Below are 23,113 nucleotides of genomic sequence, written 5' to 3' on the forward strand. Positions count from 1 at the left end.
ATACTTCATGAGAAGTACATACACATGTGATGTCATCAGTGATGTCATCAATGACATTTGTGATGTCATCTTTGATGTCCTGGGTGTTAGTCTTAGCAGTGCACGGTGGGGGCGCGAGTTATGGTTGCTTAGCTTACCACAACTGGCGAATTTCAAGGGTTTTTCGGTTTTACTTGGAACCATAACGTCCCTTTAACAAAGTTTTTTCACTGAATTTCATAGATTTTTAGTAGCGCAACTTAACCATAACGTCCCTTTAACAAAGTTCTTTTCACTGAATTTCATAGGTTTTTAGTAGCGCAACTTAACCATAACGTCCCTTTAACAAAGTTTTTTCACTGAATTTCATAGTTTTTAGTAGCACAACTTAACAATAATGATTTTGACTTTATATACATGTCATATGGAACTGACTAGATCTCTTCTTATGAACTTGACGTCCGCGAACTTATTTAATGTTCACGGACATGTTCGGAGAACAGTACCACCACCTAAAAACTCTGGGGAGGTAGGATGTGTAATAGTTATATCATAACATAGGAACATTTAACAAATTCACAAAGCAGCACACATACAAAGTATATGTAGTAATACTTAAAAAATGTTACCCATATATGTAACACACTAACCATTCATGTAAATACAATATGTTTTAAAATGGAATATACCAAAAGAAGATAAAGTGGCTTCCACCATAATTACCTCACAGACGCTCCACAACCAACAGCAAGACCAGACGTATACACTACTGATTACATATCTCACCAGACATAGTAAGTGCACTTCTTTTTACTCATATATTTATAAACTTTCTATATTAGAAAAAAAAAAACATATTACTTCTTTGTTTTCTCACAGAAATGTTTAGTACTCTGGACTGGCTAGAGGACCATTTCCCACGAGACGAAATGTTAGAAGATAGTCCACCTAATACACTTTACTGTATAAACCAATTGATAAATATTATTTTGTATACATTCAACATATACATTTTTTTTACAGACCCTACAAAAATTGCAACTTCCAAAGAAAAAGAAGTGGTGGATAACACTCTTGAACACATTACCCACAAAATGGACCAATTTATGGCAAATTTTATGGATTTAAAGAACTTTGTGGAAGATCACATAAAACCACCAACAACATACCATTGTCCCACCTGTACTTGTCCCCCCTCACCATATCCCATTCATTTATCCCCAAACTCTCTCCATGGACCACAACGTTTTGATGAGATTTCCATCCCTTCTTCACCTGATCCCACTAATATTGAAAACCCTAATTCTCCTGTTTTTGTTTCCGTTTCTGCCCCACCTTCTCAGTCATAAATTGTTTATATATGTTAAATAAAGTTACTTTTTTATATTGTGTTGTAATTACTTTCAGTTCCTTGTAATAAAACCAATTTAGGTGTCCACGGACACCGCGGTTGTTCGGAAATGTTCGTAAAGAAACGAAAATGTAACTGTCCTGAGGAGACTACATCTGTCCGTAATGTTCTCATGCAAGTTCAAAATGTTCTAAGAACACTCGTAGTGTCCTGAAATGTTCGTAAAGAAACAAAAATTAAAGTGTTCTAAAGAACACTATATCTGTCCGTAATGTTCGCTATCAACTTAAAACTGTCCTAAGAACACAATTGGTGTCCTGAAATGTTCGTAAATAAACAAAATGATGTGTCCTGAACAACAGTACAACTGTTCGTAGTGTTCACTACCCAAATGAAAGTGTTCTAAGAACACAATTGGTGTCCTGAAATGTTCGGACATAAACTAAATTACACGTGTCCTGAAGAACACTATATCTGTCCTTACTGTTCGCTACCAAGTTTAAACTGTTCTAAGAACACACGCGGTGTCCTGAAATATTCGTTTCACGTGTGACGCACTTTTAATTACTTCAGAACCCGAACAGTGTCCGTAGGACATCAATGCGCATGCGCTAACCAATCTCCGTGCACTTGGTGTTCTGCGGACAGGCGCTTCCTTCGCAGACTAGTTCGCAAACAGATCATATGACCGCGCCCACGCTCATCGTGTGTCCAGAAATGCGGACACTGTTCGTGTCCCCGAACAATTTAAAAGTACTTTTTCAGTTAATCCATAATATTTTTCAATAAAATCTCACCATGCCACAAGTCCCACATAGCAATCTTGAGTTTCTATATACCTTTTGAAACTTTCTGATCCTTTTTTTGTGTTCGATCTGTCCGCGCACAGTGCGCCTGTCCGCGGACCGCGCACAAGCACCCCTATAAAAGACCACGCCCAAGAGCTTATTCCCATTGTGTTTCTGGCTATTCTTCAGAACACAGTGATTTTTGCTGCCACCTGCAGACTACACCATCATCGACATGGCATCCTTGGCTGCTGAACTGCCACTTGGTGCTGCACCTGCTTCAGCACCACCACCACCCCCTCCACCACCACCACCTCCCCAAGGGCCTGAAGAGGGGAACAGGACTGAGGATGCGGAGGAGGAAGAAGAGGATGATGAGAATGAGGTAGAGGAAATCCCTACTACCCGCACTAGGCGTGAGTCTTGGGTGTGGCGGTTATTTACCATTCATGGGAATGGTCCTAAGGCTTGTGCGAACCATGTTACCTGCAATGAGTGCAAACTGATACTCAGTCGCGGGAAGCACGGTAACTACAGATTTAGGACCACTACTATGAAGTGACACCTGAGGTCATTTCACTCTGGGGCTATTCGCAGGGTTGTACCTTGCGAAGAACGTAGCAGGTTCATTTCCTCTACTTCATCCTCTGTTTCCGATCCTGTCACCACAAGGACCACCTCTGTGGGACAGCGTCTTTCTCAAGCTGCCTCACTGGCCATACAGAATGCTGATGACCCTTACCTTTTGAGGGTCACAGTTGTATGTATGTACTGTGACACAGTACTCTGCAGGGGGGAGCGACTTCGAAGTGCTTTTGAGACTATCGTCTCAGAGCACGAGAAGACCTGCTCACTACCCAAATAAAACCCACTCTACATCTTCCTCTCTCAGCTCGCCCCTTCTTAACCCTGTGGTTGGTGTCCCCCCTTTAGCCTCCTTTACCCTCCTCTCCTAGTGTGTCGTGTCTGAAAAACCAAAAAAAATACAAAATTACAAAAATCAAAAAAAAATAAGGCTCTTTTCAGAGCCGCCTTTCCCAGTTAAAAAATAGAAGTGAAAATAAATGAAGCAGGGCTCTTTGTATTTTTTAGAAGTCCGCGGACAGTTCGCGAACATTAAAAAAATTGGGTTACTACTCCATCACAAACATTGTAATTTTCTCTGGAAAGAAGTGGTGGCTCTGAAAAGAGCCTTTGGGTGGTGTTTGTAAGTCAAAAATTGTAAATGCTTAACATCTACTTCAAAATCGTTGTTGTAATTCCAAAAAAGGTCTCAATGCATTTTGTACATTTCTCAGAAAAATCTGATTGCCAGCATAAGTAAGATGTACTCCATCTCTGCGCAAAATGTATGTACTACAAAACATAACTTTTTCATTGTGAAAAGAAGACATGCCAAAATCTCTTAGAAAGCCACAAACAGCCTTATTAACATTGCGCCTTGCTTTTTCCATTTGTGGACCAAATGAAGAAGAACGAAGCCACATTTGTCTCTGCGCAATCCGTGAAAATATCACTTGAGAATTAGGAAACATGTCCATAACCTTCCTCAGTCCTTCTTTCATAGCAAATTGCAAAAAAATTCCAGTCACATGCCCTAAACTGTTCCCTCCACAATGAATTACAATTATGTCTGGATGTTGCTCTGTCTCCAAAGTAGCACAGAGAGGTAGCAAATCCAACCACTTCATTCCACGTACTCCATGCCAGTGTACTTCCACATGTGGGAATCCAAGATCTACAGCTATTCCACAGCTTTCTGCATGCACCTTCAACCAATGTATCCACAAATCTCCTAAAATCCAAACAATCTCCTAAAATCCAAACAATCTGTTTTCTGAAACACACAGCCATAGCTATCTTTTGCTATCTTTTGTTCTCCCAGCAAAAAGAGTATCTGAGAAAATCTCTCCTGGCACAACACACCCACCAAACTTTCCTGATCAATCCCTTTCAGTGCATATTCTCATTTGCATGACTTCTAAACCCAAAAATCCCCGAATGTAACTCCCGATGTCCGGGAACTACCGCCATGTCCGCAGACATATCGTAACATGAACAGCCCTTCTACCATTTCCACTACACTCTCTCTGCCATTCTCTCATTGGATGTACCTCAAAAATCACATGACCATGCACCAATCACATTCAAGACCTCTACATCTAACTGCATCATCATAGATCAGCACTGCAAATTGGAATGAATGGGCGTGCAGGAGGCTTGGCGGGTTAGTCTGCCCTTTACAAGGCGTGTGACACCCGCCAAAAGCGTGTGAGTTGAGAGCTATGGTAGATGAACACATTTTCAAACAGACTTTTACCTTGTAAAATCTGTAAAATGAATTTACTGTACTTTTTTCAATTTCCTAAAATCAACTATCACTTATACACCTTTATATTTTTTACTTTCTTTATACACACACACTCAAATCATGTTAAACTAACATTTTTTAAATGAAATATATAGACTACATATATTCAAACAAAATTGCATGCAAACACAATCTATGTTTAAATCTTTATAAAAATACTTATACAATTTCATATTTTTTGTTTTTATTTATTTATTTACTTAATTACATTAAATTAGACATGACATTGAGGCACTATTACCTAGAACAGTTTACTTACAGAAATAGTGGTATTCACTAATATATTATAAATTTCACAAGACATAGTAAAGATATTTTATTTTTGTTACAGTTAGTCATTCAATACAATTTGTTCATTAAGAACATATCATATGTACTGAACTGATGCAATGTATCTTATGTAAATAAATGAGTTTAATGGTTTTACAGAAGGCACTGAGGATTTCAATTAAAAAAATCAATATCTAAATTAAAAACAGTGCTATATACAAACAAAGTTACTAATTTGAAGCTTTTACAGTTGCAGTGAAGACCAGTTTCCTGAAAAGAAGCAGCTGAATTCGAAGCAGAAAGAAAAACTAAGAAGTTACCTGTTAATTTAAAAAAAAATGTAAGTAAAATATCACCATAATATTTATATTATTAATCAAATATACTATAACATTAATACCAGCTATTTTGGTTTCTTAAAATAGAGATTTTGTACCATTTTGTCCAAAAATGTCCATGTCGTAAACAGCGATTTACAACCAGAATGGCCCACAAATTTCTATTTTTGGACACACAAATTAGCCAACTGAACCACTACAATTTTCATATTATAGAACAAACAACTGTTTTAATTGTATACATTAGATTTACTATTTGTACTTTTCCACACCACTAGCTTACTTTTTTTTGTCATCTGAACCCCAGTTTAGTGACACATAAATTCAAGAATACCTATCCCTACTAGTTTTAGTTCCCAATGCACAATCACGCACCATTACATACATCTTTATCATCTTACTCAAACACTCATGCACACAGCACACATACATTCCAGAACACCCCAACCCATATCTTCTTTATTTTTTTCAACAGACCCTAAAGAATGCCTACCAAAAGACAACTCCGTAGAAAGCAACGCAAAATTAGAGCAAATGAAAATAAAGGTGTCCAACATAAGCATCCATCTCTAGCAGAATTTGTAAAAAAAGTTGAAACAAAACAGCTAATACAATCATTTAGTGAAACACAAGAAGTTTCAAGTACAACAACTTTGCTTCCTCTATCAAAATGTAAAACAAACCAAAAAATAATTAACAGAAAATCAGCTATCAGTACAGATAAAACTACTTCTTCAAATTTTAATATAGTGCAAAGTAAGCATACCAAGAAAAGTATTTTAGCCAAAATATACCGTCACAAAGTCCTTCAAAATCTTATGAAAACAGGAGAGAAATCTGGTTCAAAGCTTAAAACCTATCGTAGGAAATTAATCTTAGAAGCATTGATGGACAGTGCAATTCTTCTCAAAAGAAATGTATTTATTTTACTGTTAAACAAAATGAAACCACTAACAAAACTAATAACTAAATTACAAAAAAAACTACTCAATAAGCGAAATGTCAACAGAAAGAACTTCTTAAGTATCTGCGGAGGTGAATGGAATCACACTACGAGCACAGAACCATATTTTAATGAAGAAGCGTACAAACAAAAGCAAACGAATACTATTGCCATAAATAGCAGTGGTCGAGGTTATGAAAAAGTGAATAATACCATAATGGAACAAGAAGTACTCCTTACAAAAATATGCCCTGAAAACTTAGAATTACCCCTCCATTCAACTGAATCAGAACGTCTAGTGTACAAATGGCCATGCACGTCAATGTGTAACATTCCTAAACAATGTTTCAAATCTTTACACCAATTCTTCAATAAATATGTAAAAAGCAAAGACAAAATCAAAATTAAATTACTGCAAAATATAGATACCTGTCCAGTGCGCAAGTACACAGGACTACAAGGACATTCATTGGCCTGCATTACAGGACCTACTTGTAAAACCACTTTCCATGATATCAAAAGGATATCAACACATCATTCAACTATAAGAAATCTAGTCTATAAACTGTACTATGCTAAAAGTCCTGCTTTAGCACTAGCAAAGTTAAATAACATCCTTCTACATGGTACAGCAAAAGACCTACTTGAAGAAATTCACTATATCCAGAAAAAATATTTTGGAAGTGAAAGCCATTTACAGAATGAAATAGCTTTAAACCAATTAAGCAACAATTCTACACATGGCAACCTTTTCAGCTGAAGTACCAAACCATGTATGTGTATGTTGCCGTAGAATTTTTTATAAAAGTAACACAAAAACAGTGGACCTATCATACAAAATAGAAGACAATGAAGATTCTAAATGGTTTGAATTAGCTCTCTACCTTCTAGCAGAAAACAAACATGAAATAACTGAGCCCTTAATACTTTGCAGTTATTGCACTACAAAACTTGACAACAACCAAACTCCTTCACGTTCTATCACAAATAATTTGGAATTATACCCAGTACCAAAACCTCTACAACAACTTAATTTATATGAGAGCATCATAATTCAAACAATACACCCATTTCAAGCAATAATACGCCTTCAACCAAAAACAGCAAAATTACCTCCCTCTGAATTGGTAAAAGGCATTCGTGGAAAAGTAGTTTATTTACCATTAAATCTAAAAGAAAATGTGCATACTCTAGGAGTGCAACGTCCAATGCAGCAATCTTTAATTATATTAGTAAATGGAGTACCTACAAAAGACAAAAAAATATGGCAACAGCTGGTAGATTTATATAAAGTTAGACAAGCCTTCCAATATCTTAAAGAGAACAATGAATATTACAAAGAAATTAATATTGAAGAAAACTTGAAAGATACAACTGAAATAATTCAAGAAACACAAGAAGCTAGTCAATTTGAGCTACTAGATCCTGCTACAATATCAAATACTTTAGACCAGTATACAATTCATCCTTTGCACTGTAATGACACCGGACAAGATGTACTAGAAATTTACCAAATGCGTCACACAAAAGGATCGCCAATCAGTATATGGGAAAAAAGTATAGAAGCACATGCTTTTCCTCTACTCTTTCCTACTGGCAAAGGAGGAAGGTATGATGATAGACCTATTCAAATATCAGCTTCAGAATACCGCTCATTACGGATGTATTCTGAAGATCCCAGATTTAGACAAAATGTGGAATACATATTCCACCTACTCTTTGAAAGTGAACTAGCAACTTTATGTTACGGAGTTGCACACATATTAAAATCAGGATCACACTTTCAAAATATGACAGCTACACAATTATTAGAGAAAGTGCAACAAAAGGATGAGGTTTTACAATCAAATATTACAAATCTATTAGCAAATATGCGTGGTACTAAAGAGTACTGGTTTCGACGTCATGGAGATGTAAGTTGTATGATCAGAAACCTTGGCCCACCCACTTGGTTTGTTACATTAAGTTGTGCAGAATATGCATGGGAAGATTTACATGATTTCCTACGCATATCAAATAAAAACAAAACAAACATAGATATTCTAACACCTGGAGAACTTTGTTCTTTGGATCCTGTTAATGTTTCAAGATATTTTCACCATCGCTTCATTGCTATGCTACATTTTATTTGTAATAAAACTGTTCCTCCCCTTGGAGAAGTGCAACACTTCTTTTGGAGAAAAGAATACCAAGCCAGAGGAGCACCACATATCCACATGCTTTTATGGATTAAAGATGCTCCTAAATTTGGTCAAGACAGTGATGCCACTGTTTTACAGTTTATTGAAAAATATGTCACTTGTGAAATTCCATCAGAAGCCACAAATAGTGATCTTCGTGCACAAATTTTACAATTTCAAAGACACAAATGTGGAAAATATTGTCGTCGCAAATACAAAAACAAAGGCAAATACTACACCAAATGCCGATTTGGTTTCCCTAGACCAGTTACAAATACAGGTCAAGTAAACAACCTCATGTCTTCAGTTAGACATACTGTTAAAGGAAAGTCACCTAAAAATACATATTACATAAAAAGAAAAGAAGAAAAATATATCAATGATTATAATGCAATCATTGCCCACTTATGGAATGCAAACATAGATGTGCAGTACATTGCAGACAATTCTACTGCAGTTGCACGATATGTCACAGCATACTTAACTAAAGCAGAAAAGACAGAGCTCCAAGACCTCTGGAATGACCTGTCATCAGATAAAACAGTATCTCAGAAATTATACAGCTTGGGCATAAAAATGCTCACCCATAGAGAATGTGGATCTTATGAAGCAGCTGATCGTTTAACTGGTACTTCATTGTATGGTAAATCTGAAAATATAGTATGGCTAAGTCTTGGTCCAGCTAAATCTAGAAAAAGAGTTCTAAAATCATATGAAGATATAGAAACAATAGCCAAACATGATCCCAACAGCCAAGACATTTTAAAAAACAATTTATTGGACACATACTACCCAAACAGAAGTAATACTTTGGAAAACATGTGTCTATACCAAATAGCCCAAAACTACACATACAAAAATAATATGAAACCGATGAAAAAAAAGGTAAATATAGAGTGACAGACTGTGAAGGCAGCTTAGTTAAACTCACTAAACCAAATTTAATTAATCATATCAAATTGTCATTGAAGACTCCTCAACATAAAGAAGTATATTACATGTCCCTGCTACAACGCTTCAAACCATGGAGAAAAGAAGAACAATTACTAGATAACTATGACTCATATGAGGATGCTTTCAAAGCAAATGAAAGCACTATAACTGATGTAAACTGTACACAGTACAAAACAATGTTGCACAATGAACAGCAACATGAAGAAGAACTGCAAGCCCAACTAGATAAGGATACTCCTGACAGTAGTCAACCTTCTGTAACAGGAAGCCAAGAACCACTGGGAGAACCACTAATAACAAATGAGGCAGAATTAGCTATGATAGAAGTAGAAAACACCATGTGTCAGTATGAAGATAAGGAAGACTTAACTATACTACAATCAAAACTAAACAATGAGCAAAGTAGCATTTTTCAAGAAGTAACAAAACAAATTGCACATCGTGTAAAACATGAAAATAAAGAATGTTCCTGCCATAATTATAAACCTATACTACTGTACGTCAGTGGTGAAGCTGGTTCTGGCAAAACATTCCTAATCAAAATCATTAGTAAGTCCCTTCAACAATTGACAAACAACAAACTGTCAGCTGTTGTCACTGCCCCCACAGGTTTAGCTGCCTACAACATAGGTGGTGTTACATTACACTGATTACTACTATTACCAGTAGAACACCAGAACAAATTAGACTATTACAAACTTTCTGCAGAAGCTGCAATGGAATTACGCAGAGTATTGAAACAAATGAAAATGCTACTAATAGATGAAGTGAGCATGGTCTCCAACCTGATGTTAGCTATGATTCACCTCAGATTACAAGAAGTACTGAAAACAGACTATGAAGAGCTCTTTGCAGGAAAAAACATTATTGTTTTTGGAGATCTGCTTCAATTAACACCAGTAAAAGGTGAACCTATTTTTAAAACATTAGGGCACAAACTCTGCCGTAAAACTGTTGGCAGCATTGGAAATGTCAACCTCTGGCAACATTTCCAATACAGAGAATTGCAGATCTAACTTATGCCAACATTTTAAAAAGTTTGAGAGTTGGTATACTTTCTAAAGAAGCAGAAGCAACATTGAAAACCCGGCACATTAATGCACTTTATGGCGATAATGCATGTGTTACAGATGTTATGGAACAATTAGCCCACAAAAATGTCAATTGTATGGCCTTAATGCCAACTTTTGCAAGCTGTTTCAAATTCAATGAAATCATGCTAAGTAAAGAAATGCAACCAATAATGGAAATTAGGGCCACAGACAAACTAGATGTACATGGTATGACACTACCCATGTGTGACCAAGCCACAACAAGACTAAATAATTTAGAAAAATCAATCTCATACACAGCAGGCTTAGAAAAGATGTTAAAATTATCCTTAAATTGCAGAGTAATGCTTAAACGTAACCTTGATGTGGACCAAGGACTAGTTAATGGAGCACTGGGTACAGTTGTTGGCTTTCAAACATACCCACGTGACAGCAAAATTCAGTTTGTCAATATACTCTTTGACAAACTTTCAGAAGTAAAACGGATAGGACGCTCAACAGCTAGATTCCTTCTCTTCAAAGATATGTATGTACGCAGAGAACAATTTTCTCTAACTCTTGCATACGCAGTCACAATTCATAAATCACAAGGTCTTACCCTAGACAAAGCAATGATAGATATTGGTAACACAGTCTTTAAAGAAGGCATGAGCTACGTAGCACTATCACGCTTACGTACACTTGACGGTCTATTTCTAATCAACTTTGATGCAAGTAAAGTAAACGCTGATATTCCTTGCATTTTAGAATATAATAGACTTCGCTCACTATACACTCCCCATCTAAACACATATTCTGTTCCACAAAAACTAAAACGTTGTAAAAGAAAACTAAATCAAACAGAAATGCAACAGGACGTCACTGCAAATCCTCCAAAGAGGGTAAAAGAAACTAATACTTCATCAAGTACCACAAACAAAAAAGAATCAATTAGAGAAAGTAAACCAGGTACTTCTTTAAAGAAGGAAGACAAACTCCAAAAAAAGCAGTTAGATACAGAACTACCTGGACCATTTAAATGCTCAAATATAGTTGGTGTAAGTTGCTATGCAAATGTAGCAATGAATATTCTATTTCAATTACCACCAATTGTTGACAACATTTACTCACACAGTACAGACCCATTGTTTTTGCAAATGTTAGTACTTCACAGAAATGCAGCAAACAATCCTGACAACACATATAGTGTTTTTGGAATAAGACGACAATTGGACTACTGTGCTGGAATGGTGAAATTCACTATAAACTCACAGGAAGATCCACAAGAATTTCTAATATACTTACTACAAGTACTGGAAAACAAAAACATACCTATAAATGAAATCTTTCAGATTTCATACATGTGGAAACATACATGCATTCTCTGCAACAATGTGACACAAGAAGAAATCCCCAATGAACGCTTCATATATATATATCAATACCAAATTGTGAATCCATTCCATTTCAGCAACTTGTACGAAATGCAAACCATGGTAGATTATGCTCTACCTGCAATTCAGATAATCACTCCACGTTAGTAATACAAACACATAGTAAATACGTAATACTAATGCTTCTACGTTACAATGCAGATGGTACCAAAAACAACTGCAAGCTGACTGGATTCACACATGGTCAAATATCACTTGGTAAGAAAACCTTCACAACAATAGGTATAATCTATCACGCAGGAGACACAACCAATTCAGGGCACTACACTGCATACATAAAAAAGAAATGTGGATGGTTTGAATGTAATGATAGTACCATTGCTCTAAAGCAGAGATTACCAGCAAATCTTACAAACGCTTATTTGATGTTCTTAAAACCAAAATTTGATAAATAAACTGTATTTAAACCTTTAAGTAAATTTGTGTTACAAAAATATAAACTGTTAGAATACTCCAAAAGCTATCTAACTGCTCAAAGATTCTACAACAACTAATCAGATAAATGAATACCACTAAATTAGACCAAAAAATACACAGTTAGAATACGCCAATTGGTATCTAACTCTCCCAAAATTATAAATTTGTGTTAAAATAATATAAACTGTTAGAATACTCCAAAAGCTATCTAACAGCTCAAAGATTCTACAACAACTAATCAGATAAATGAATACCACTAAATTAGGCCAAAAGATACACAGTTAGAATACGCCAATTGGTATCTAACTGTCCCAAAATTTAACAATATCCAAATAGATAAATCAAAACCACTAAAATATATTAAAAAAATAGACAGTTAGAATATGCCAATTGGTATCTAACTGCTCCAAAATTTTATAATATCAAAACAAATGAAGAATCTGTTACTGCTCCAAAAAAAATACAACAAAGCAAAGTATAAAGCATTAGCCAGAAACAAGAAGTGAACACTGAAAACAAACAAACAAACTGTAGCATAACAGAAAAAGGTTTTTTTTTTAATCCAACATGGATTTTTTTTCTCCCACAGACCCAATGATTTTAGCAACAAATACAGAAACTGAGCAAATTGCACACTACTCTGATTTGAACTCTACTAAATATGAGGGTCAAAAAAAAATAAAAGTATATTGCTTATACAATGTAATAAGTCATTACAAAATACTAATACTAACATGCTATTTTCTTTTATCACAGAAATGAAGAAGAAAAACATGGACTCCCATTACTAGACCAAACAGTAAGTATACAATAATAAGGACAACCATAGCAGCATATCACATCCATAGTATCTAATACCTTTGTTCCTTATACATTTGTTTTTCACCCAAAGTTATAAGCAAATATGAATGTGATATGCTGCGGTGGTTGTTGCCAGGGCATACAATCTTGGGTGCATGGCCAAATGGCCATGCACCCAAGAATCTATGCCCTGGCAACAACCACCACAGCATATCACATCCATAGAGTCAAACATTTCAACTATGATCTATGGGAAACTTTTAATGTCCGCGAACAATGTGAGTGTTCTTAGAACACTTTGAACTTGCCAGCGAACAATACGGACACCGTTTTCAGGACACCCCCTACGAACATTTCAGAACAACGCGATAGTTCTTACAACACTTTCAACTTAACAACGAACAATACGGACAGCGTCCTAAGGACACCCCCTACGAACATTCCAGGACACCGGGAGTGTTCTTAGAAGCGTCTTCAGAACACCACCATCTTGTTTATTTGCGAACATTTCAGGACACCACGAGTGTTCTTAGGACACATTCAACTTGACAAAGAACAATACGGACAGCGTCCTCAGGACACCCCCTATGAACACTCCCCGGACACCGGGAGTGTTCTTAGAAGCGTCTTCAGAACACCACCATCTTGTTTATTTGCGAACATTTCAGGACACCGCGAGTGTTCTTAGGACACATTCAACTTGACAAAGAACAATATGGACAGCGTCCTCAGGACACCCCCTACGAACACTCCCCGGACACCGCAAGTGTTCTTAGAATCGTCTTCAGAACACCCCCATTTTGTTTATTTGCGAACATTTCAGGACACCGCGAGTGTTCTTAGGACACATTCAACTTGACAGAGAACAATACGGACAGCGTCCTCAGGACATCCCCTACAAACACTCCCCGGACACCGCGAGTGTTCTTAGAAGCGTCTTCAGAACACCCCCATTTTGTTTATTTGCGAACATTTCAGGACACCGCGAGTGTTCTTAGAACACATTCAACTTGACAGAGAACAATACGGACAGCGTCCTCAGAACAACCCCTACAAACATTTCAGGACACCGGGAGTGTTCTCAAAAACGTCTTCAGAACACCCCCATTTTGTTTATTTGCGAACATTTCAGGACACTGCGCGTGTTCTTAGAACACATTCAACTTGACAGAGAACAATACGGACAGCGTCCTCAGGACACCACCTACGAACAATCCCCGGACACTGCGAGTGTTCTTAGAAGTTTCACTTTGCTTGCGAACAAAAGGGACACATATTGACTCCTTAGAACACCCCCTAGTCAATTTATTTATAACATTTCAGAACACCCGTGATGGCCGCAAACAAATCGAACAGAAAAAGAACGTCTAACACATAAAAAACACAACTTTCATCCTATCTCATACACTCCCACCCTCCCCAAACACTCCTACACACCAACACACTCTACAATATACACATTTTGAACAAAGTTTCACCGCGCTGTCCGGGGACGTCCGCGAATCCAATATGGCGGGCGCTACTGAAAAATCTGACGCACTTCACGCTCCACGCCGTCCAATCAGCGAACACTTTGCATGTCCGCGAACATCACGCAAGACGATTGGCCAATCAGGACACTTTCCACGGAGCGAACAGGGAAGTGTATCCGCAAACCGAACACAGATATCACTAATTTTTTTTTACCTACTTTTTGGTCATTTAAAAAAAAACTACTGGACAGATTTTCACCAAATTTGCAAAAGCACGCTTTTGGGACCAAGCCGCTGCTCCTGGTCCAAATTTGGTGGAAATCCGTCCAGCGGTTTGGGCTGTATGCGCGAGCAAAGAGCAACATTTTTTTCCCATTCACTTTATGGAGAGTGAATATAATGTATACAAATATGAGCATATAGAGGGAAGGTAGAGTAATAAAAATAAAACTATGAGAAAGTGCTGATAACCATAATGATTATCTTCATGCACAGAAAGGATTGCTCTCTTTCAAGCCTGTATCTTCCGCTATGTACATGTTTCATATGATGTGACAGGACCCTAAGTCTACAAATATAGTACCTTTTCAATTTTTACTTCCTGACTGTTACTGAAGAAAACTATGTGGCTTCGATATGTCAGTAAAGGATAAAAAGGGAGAGCCAGCCATGTGATGTCATCAGTTATGTCATCAATGACATTTGTGATGTCATCTTTGATGTCCTGGGTGTTGGTGTTAGCAGTGCACGGTGGCGCGAGTTATGGTTGCTTATGTTACCATAACTGGCGAGTTTCAGGAGTTTTTCGGTTTTACTTTGAGCCATAACGTCCCTTTAACAAAGTTTTTTCACTGAATTTCGTAGGTTTTTAATAGCGTAACCTAACCATAACGTCCCTTTAACAAACCTTTTTTAATATCACGCAAACAATATACAAACATGGCGTGCAAAAACCAACTTCTACAGATGGCTTTACACAGAATGTTGCAAAGTAAGAATTTATGCTCATTCACAGTGAAGGTCAGCTGCTTCCACAACTTCTACAGATGGCTTTACACAGAATGTTGCAAAGTAAGAATTTATGCTCGTTCACAGTGAAGGTCAGCTGCTTCCATTTTTTTCTCGGGCCCCGGAGAGGCTCACGAAGCGGACTATAAGGTTGTATTGTGTTTTGACCTTGACAGACAGAGATTGTGATGAAAGACTTCTCTTGAAGGAGTGTTGCTAAAACGTAAGAGAAGATAACGAAACCACTTTTACATATTATATCACTATACGAAAGATCGTTGGCACACGCGGAGTCGTATTTTGGGACTGCACCACTCGTAGACAATGGAAATTGCAATTGTACTGTAAGTAACCCTTTAGATTACTTTATACCAAATATAATTACAATAGCGTAGCATTAAAGACCGCTCGAGTTGAACTTGTTCGTTGAAAGTGGCATAATGTTTTCTACCGCGCACTATCACCGCCAAATTGATCCCCTGTCGTTTAGAGGGCTCTGAAAAAGGCAGACGAAACAGGGTGGGTTAATAGAAATAATTTAACCGGTCTATAGGTGGTCAAGCGCTGTACTCGTTGTGCCACTTCACTGTAGCCTGTCAAGTGGCACAGCGAGTACAGCGCTCGCTTTGACATCCGTGCACAGCTTGCTAATGCAAGTTTGAATCCCGGCAAGGCGAAACTCAGCCTTTCATCCTTCCGTGGTCGATAAATGAGCACCACACACCGTGGTTAATAATAAGCACCGCTTACATACCTCACGGTTCTTAGCGCTATATGAATGGGAAAATATTATTTTATTATTAACATACTCTGTTGCACTATCTTCGATAGCAAATAGTTTCACGCCCTAATAAATAAAATGATGATTTTTAATGAAGATCGGCTGGTGAGACTAATTTATGTTTTTTAAAACAGGTACATGGCCCCATTTTGTCTATGTCACGATTTACAGACTCCAGCAGATGGGGTCTTCAACTGCCAGGTGCAAGTCCAAATATGCAACTTCATGACCCTCACCATTTTATGGGACAATCGCCAAGGACCAATATGCCCTTACGCAGTACTAGCGGCTACAAACAACATACCAACCAATAGGGTGGTCTAATGGCTCGTTGTTGGAGCAACCTTCCGATTATCAGAGCGACCATTTACTGCTTTTATCATAAACCAACAGCCTATCTACCGCAAAGGAACAACGCGTGGCTCCAAAATAACTTTTGCTGATCGACAGCAGAGAAAATAGCAAATCGCAGAATATTCACTAAACATTTCATGTGAAATAAATGTACAATCCTGCTGTTTACTTTTAAACCACAGTTTCATATTCCGAATTGTGGCGCACTGAGTTGTAAGCTGATCTAACACTCTCTGTACCGCAAAGGAACATCGCGTGTCTCAACATGAACTTTTGCGGATCGACAACAAAGACAAATGCAAATTGCTGAATATTCTCTAAACATTTGATGTCAAATAAATGTACTTTACAACATTTACAATCTTGCTCTTTGCTTTTAAATCACAGTTTCATATTCCGAATTGTGGCGCGCTGTGTTGTGACATAATGTGTGTTGTCTTCCGGGTTCTGTGTAAAGTCGCGTAGTACTGGAGACGACTGGGCGTGTTTCATTATGCATCCTGTAACGTCACGGAGAAAGGCGTGGAATATGAATGCTTTGATAATATCAGGCTTAGGGGCGGGAGATATGATTTAGTGTCGCAAAAGCAAGTCAGCCAGGTCAATAGTGCCAGTCATAGGATTATCACATAATGTCGGCGCACACCAGCCGGATTTATCGTTTCTTTAGTGGACAAAAAGTCTGTTGACGCCCCTAGGAAATTGTACTATTAGCGAACAAAAGGAGTGCTCTTAAAACACTTTCACCCTGACAACGAACAATACAAACAACGTTCTCAGAACACCCCCATTTTGTGTAATTGCAACCATTTCGGAACACTGCGAGTGTTCTTAGAACACATTCATCTAGACAGATTACAATACGGACAGCGTCCTGAGGACACCCCCAGTTTGTATATTTACGAACAATTAAGTACACCGCGAGTGTTCATAGCTCATTTTTACCTTCCTTGTGAACAAAAACGACACATACTCCGTCCTCTAAACAGCCCACCATTTAGTTTATTTACAAAATGTCAGAACAGCCGTGTTCTCTGCGGACAAATTGAACGCAACAAAAAGGTCTAGCACATAAAAAAACAAAACATTGAACCTATCTCATACTCCCCCACCCTCCCCAAACACTCTTACACACCAAAATACGACACTAAATACAATTTTATATCCACGTTTCACTGCGCTGTACGCGGTCGACTGCGAATACAAGATGGCGGGCGCCACAGAAAATCTGACGCGCTCCACGCCCCTCGCCGTCCAATCAGCGAACACGTCGCATGTCCGCGGACATGACGCAAGCCCATGGGCCAATCGGGGTGCTGTCCGCGGAGCGAACAGGGAAGTCCGTCCGCGAAGCGAACGCAGATATCACTAATTTTTTTGCCTTACATTTTGGTCATTTTTAAAAAGAAACACTGGACAGATTTACACCAAATTTACAAAAGCACGCTTTTGGGACCAGGCCGCCGCTCCTGACACAAATTTGGTGTAAATCCGTCCAGCGGTTCGGGCTGTAGCCGTGCGCAAAGTTTTTTCCCATTCAGTCTATGGGAAAAAAAAGTTTTGGGACCCCCCCTATAACTTTTCCCCCCCTGGACGAATCCTCACCAAACTTTGCAATTCAGAGTGACCCAACTACTTTTTTTTGCAAAGTTTGGTGAGGATCCGTCCAGGGAGAGCGAAGTTATAAGCCGCCCAAAAAGTGCTCTTCCTATGGAAACAGAAATTTAACCATAACTACATGGCCACTACCGTGGCCATGTAATATATATATATATATATATATATATATATATATATATATATATATATATATATATATATATATATATACATATATATATATATATATATATGTTAAGTGTACATAAAGTAATGCTCATTAATTTGGTTATATAGAGAAGTGTCTACCGTTAGTATCACTATCTTCAGACATTTCCTCATGTGGGGAATTCTCTTCAAGCCACTCCAAAGTTTTGGACAGTTCTGTGAGAAATTACTTTTATTGTATCTAATATAGACATTTTACCAATATATAAGAAAAATGCAGTACACTTACTAGCTTCTGGTAAGTTGTGTTCTTACTGGTCTGTAGATTTGCTGTTGCTCCTAGTTGTGCAGTTTCTGTGAGGTAATTATGTTGGAAGCCTGTCTTTCTTCTGTTGGTATATTCCATTTTAGTACATATGGTATTTAAATGGATGGTTGATGTGTTAGATATATAGGTTCCACTTCTTATTTATTACTACATATAATTTGTTTGTGTGCTGGTTTTTGAACTTGTGCACTGTTCATATGGCACGATATAACAATTTAAGATACTTCCTGAGTTCCGTGGACATACGCACAGTCCCGAGAACATCAAAAACACTAGCTGGGGGTTCAGTATGTTCTATGTTACATGTTTATAAAGTCTGGGATATTATGGTTAACTTGTGCTACTAAAAACCTATGAAATTCAGTAAAAAAACTTTGTTAAAGGGACCTTATGGTTCCAAGTAAAACCGAAAAACCCCTGAAATTCGCCAGTTATGATAAACTAAGCAACCATAACTCGCGCCACCACTGTGCACTGCTAAGACTAACACCGAGGACATCAAAGATGACATCACAAATGTCATTTATAACATTTCTATTATATATTCTGACAGTTGGCCCTGTTCATCCAATCTGACTCTTATGGTGGTGTCTTTGTGGAGGTCCACTAGCATGGCCTAGATGTATTTGGAATCTCCCATTCTTCGAGATTTTCCCACAGGCGGTCTTTGTTGACTTTGTCGAAGGCCTTGGAGAAGTCTGTCCAGGCTCCATATGAAGGAGTCTGCCTCTTTCCTCTTGCTTTCTCACTGAGAATTCCCAAAGCCAACCCTGCTGTTGAGCGCCCTTTGCAGAAGCCTGTCTAGAACTTTGGGAGGATATGCTCTCTCTCAACTCATTTTTCCAAATCCTTCAGTAACAGTTTCATGAATAGCTTACTTTCAATGTCAAGGAGGGCAATTGGCCGGTAATTTCCTGGTTCTAACCGATCACCTCCCTTGGAGAAAGGTATAACTATGGCATTCTTCCATGATGGTGGGAACCCCTTTCATTCCAGAATCTCATTGAAAAGTAAGCTAAGCAGCCTAGTCCAAAGTTCCATGTTATTTTTTAGCAGCTGGTATGTTAACCCATTCAGGCCTGCCGCTCTAGATGAGGACGCTTTACTTATTATCTCTAGTATATCTGTCTCCTAATACTTCAACTCCCATGGCACTTCCAGGCTTTTAAATAATGAATTTAGTGTAGGCTTCTTATGGTATTTTATGTTAATACAATTTCTAGAGCACAGACGTTCACCCAAGGGCATCTTGGTGCTGAGAGGGAGACCATACAATGAGATAACAGGAAGGAGAGGAATAGAAATAGGAGGGTCCTATTTAAAGAGATGATTTTTCATCGCCTTCCTGAAGGCAAGATGATTGGATAATTGTTTTATATACAGTGGAAGTTAATTCACGCAATTGCGGCAGCTACAGAAAAGGCCCTGCCTCCTATGCGTACTTGATGGTAGAATGGTACAACGAGTAGGGCAGCCGTGGCAGAGTGGAGCTGGCAAGTCGGGACATAGCGTGCAAATTTAGCTTGCAAAAACTCTGCTCCCAAATTGTGCACAGCCCGGTGAACAAGGCTTTAAACCTGCTACGTGGCCTTACAGGTAGCCAGTGGAGGGAGAGCAGAATGGGAGAGATATGAGCTCCATACGGGGTCCCTATGGCCATCCTTGCTGCCAGATTTTGTAGTCGCTGTAATCTCTGTATCAGCCCCTTTGGTTGAGCCAGATAGAGATAGTTACACTAGTATAGGCGTGTTAGCATAAGGGCTACAACCACTGGAGGGCGAAGCGGCTCAGGGATCAGTGGCAGTACTTTCTTCAGCATTCTGAGCTGAAAGTGGCCGGCTTGGCATACAGAAGTGATCTGATTCTCCATAGAGAGAGATGCCGACAGAGTTATACCAAAGTTTTTCACCTTCCCAGTAGGAGTGGGTAGATTATCAAAGGAGAAAGGCCAGAAGGAAGACACCCAAAATGAAGGATCAGGTGGGCACCCGACCACCAACACCTCTGCCTGGTCTCCGTTCAACTTGAATAAGTTGTCGTTCATCCACTTCCCGACAGGCATCTTCGCAGGCATGACACTATCCCAGCCTGTTCTAGATCTAATCGTATCAGGATCTGAGTGCCGTTGGCATACGAATAACACCTGATGGTGAATGAGCGGATGAGACAGACAAGTGTCCAGATATACATGTTGAAAAGTATCAGGGACAAAGATTAACCCTGTGGAACTCCACAGCTTAGAGGGCAGGGGGTGGACAAAAATGGTGGCATAGAGAGGGTCTGAGTACAATCCGACAGGAACAATGTGAACCATGCTAGTACTTGGCCAGAAATACCCATCTGGGCAAGACGGGATAACAGAATGGGGTGGTAGACAGTGTCGAAAGCCGCAGATAGATCTAACAATATCAGGGCACCTATCCCACCTGAATCCACTAGTCTGGCCATATCGTCCTGAACGCAGACAAGAACACTCTCATTGCCTCTGCCAGGTCTAAAGCAGGACTGGGCAGGGTCAAGGAGGGAAGAGGATTCCAGAAACAAAGAAAGTAGAGGGGACACCAAGGACTCAAGAAGTTTGGCAAGAAAACGAAGAAGAGAAATAGGCCGGAAATTGGCAAGTATAGTATGGTCAAGTGATAGCTTCTTTAGGAGAGGGATCACTCTGGCTGCCTTCAGATCAGGAAGAATAAATCCAGATTGGCAGGAATTATTAATGGCCACCGTGATTTCCCCCACAAGGTTGGGAGATCAACTTCATAATAACTATGGGAATGTCATCAGACGGAGAACAGGATTTTATCTTATGAATTACTGTTAACACATTGAGCCTCATTAAGAGGTTGGAGGTAGCCTTGCCGGGTTTACATGAAAATCCGGCACTTGCAAATGGGCAATTACCGGGTCATGCCAACCTTGGAGAGATCCGAGAATTGCCTATTTGCGGGTGCCGGTGCTGGTATATCCCCATTCCCATTTGAATCCCATAGGGCTCACTGGGGATGCCCGTATCACCGGCGCGGTTCATTACTGTGCCGGTGCTACAGGATTTCCGTGCTCGCAGGCGCCTTCCATACCGCCTGAGCTGGCCTTGTGGTATGGAAGGCACCCGTGAGCACAATTCGGAGTTTGGCGATCCGGTAACAATGGTATCGGTAAGCATACCGGTACCATTGTTACCAGACCGCCAACCTTGTAATGAGGCCCATTGTCTTCAGAAGAATTGAAGTAGTTATTCAAACAGATTGTTGTGTTGGCCTGACACTAGCTGTTAGTTTATCTGAAGATGACAGCTCTTTAACAGCAGTAAATAGGGCCTTTGGCTTACAGAGTGCTGTTTCGATCTTCTCTGAGATGAGGTGTATCTTGGCTGTCTTCACCACCATAGAATAGGCTGTTAGGTGATGACAGAATAGTACCTTAAGGTCAGGATCATAATTCTTCTACCTGCTGCGCTCAGCCTGTCTGAGTTTCTGTGATTCAGCTTCAAAAGCAGCCGAATACCAGGGCTCGGAGGATAGTCTACGTGACCGTATAAGTTTAAGAGGGACTGCCTTATCTGCTGCCTCCTCGATAGATTGCGCAAGTGTGGCTAGAGTATTACATGGCGATACATTTGTCGACTACATGGGAGGTTAACCCCTGTAGATCGGCGGAGCACCATGAACATAGCCAGATTTTAGGCATAGCATTATATTGGTAGGAGAAATATTTGACCCACTATACCTCTGGAACCAGATTGCTTTGAGCGCTGATTTGATGAGTTTCCAGTCGATTAATGACTTCCCAAAAAGTATGTGAATCGTTCTTACAAACTAGTCTCAGCATAAACTCCCACCTCTTTGGAGGCGCAGCATCTGTTGGACATGTGACAATTTTGTGTGGTCCCTTGCTAACTTTTCCTTTTCATCTTGAGTACCTGGGGTTCTAAAGTGACCTTCCCTAGTTTTTTAAGCTTTTGTCTCAGTATTGTTTTCCTCAACCAGGTTTCTTCATCAAACACATGTGGGTGGGAGGTCTGCTTTCCTACACTTGATACAAATGGGGAATATGCAGACCATATAAATGTTGCGAAGCCTATGGGGTGGCAGCTTTCCTCCAATGCTATTTCTGGTGTAGGTATTAATTTAGGCATTTAACATTGTTCTACCATTTTTGTATTTTACCAACCTGATTTTTCCTTTATTGACTATTACTGATTTGGACTGCCTGTCTGTAGCTAAAACGGATAGGCATGAAAAAACCACCTCCAATTGAGCGTGATCACTTGTTCCACCATTTCCTATCTTAAATGATTTACACTTAGAGAATAGATAAGGAGAGAGGGAGATGTAGTCAGTCGTGGAAGACGATTTCCCCTGATGCCATGTCGTTGTTGGGGGAACAGCCCCTTCCACTGATCCATTTAGTAATTTTAGGTTCCAGTTGGTTAGGAATTCTGCCCATTTACTTCCCCTGGTGGAGCCTCTTGACTGCCTTCCACCTTCTTTGTTGCTGTCGTTGTGAGTTTAAATCACCGCTAGTAA

Source organism: Ambystoma mexicanum, chromosome 11 (assembly GCF_040938575.1).
Source record: "Ambystoma mexicanum isolate Mex_15411 chromosome 11, UKY_AmexF1_1, whole genome shotgun sequence".
In the NCBI taxonomy this organism is placed as follows: domain Eukaryota; kingdom Metazoa; phylum Chordata; class Amphibia; order Caudata; family Ambystomatidae; genus Ambystoma; species Ambystoma mexicanum.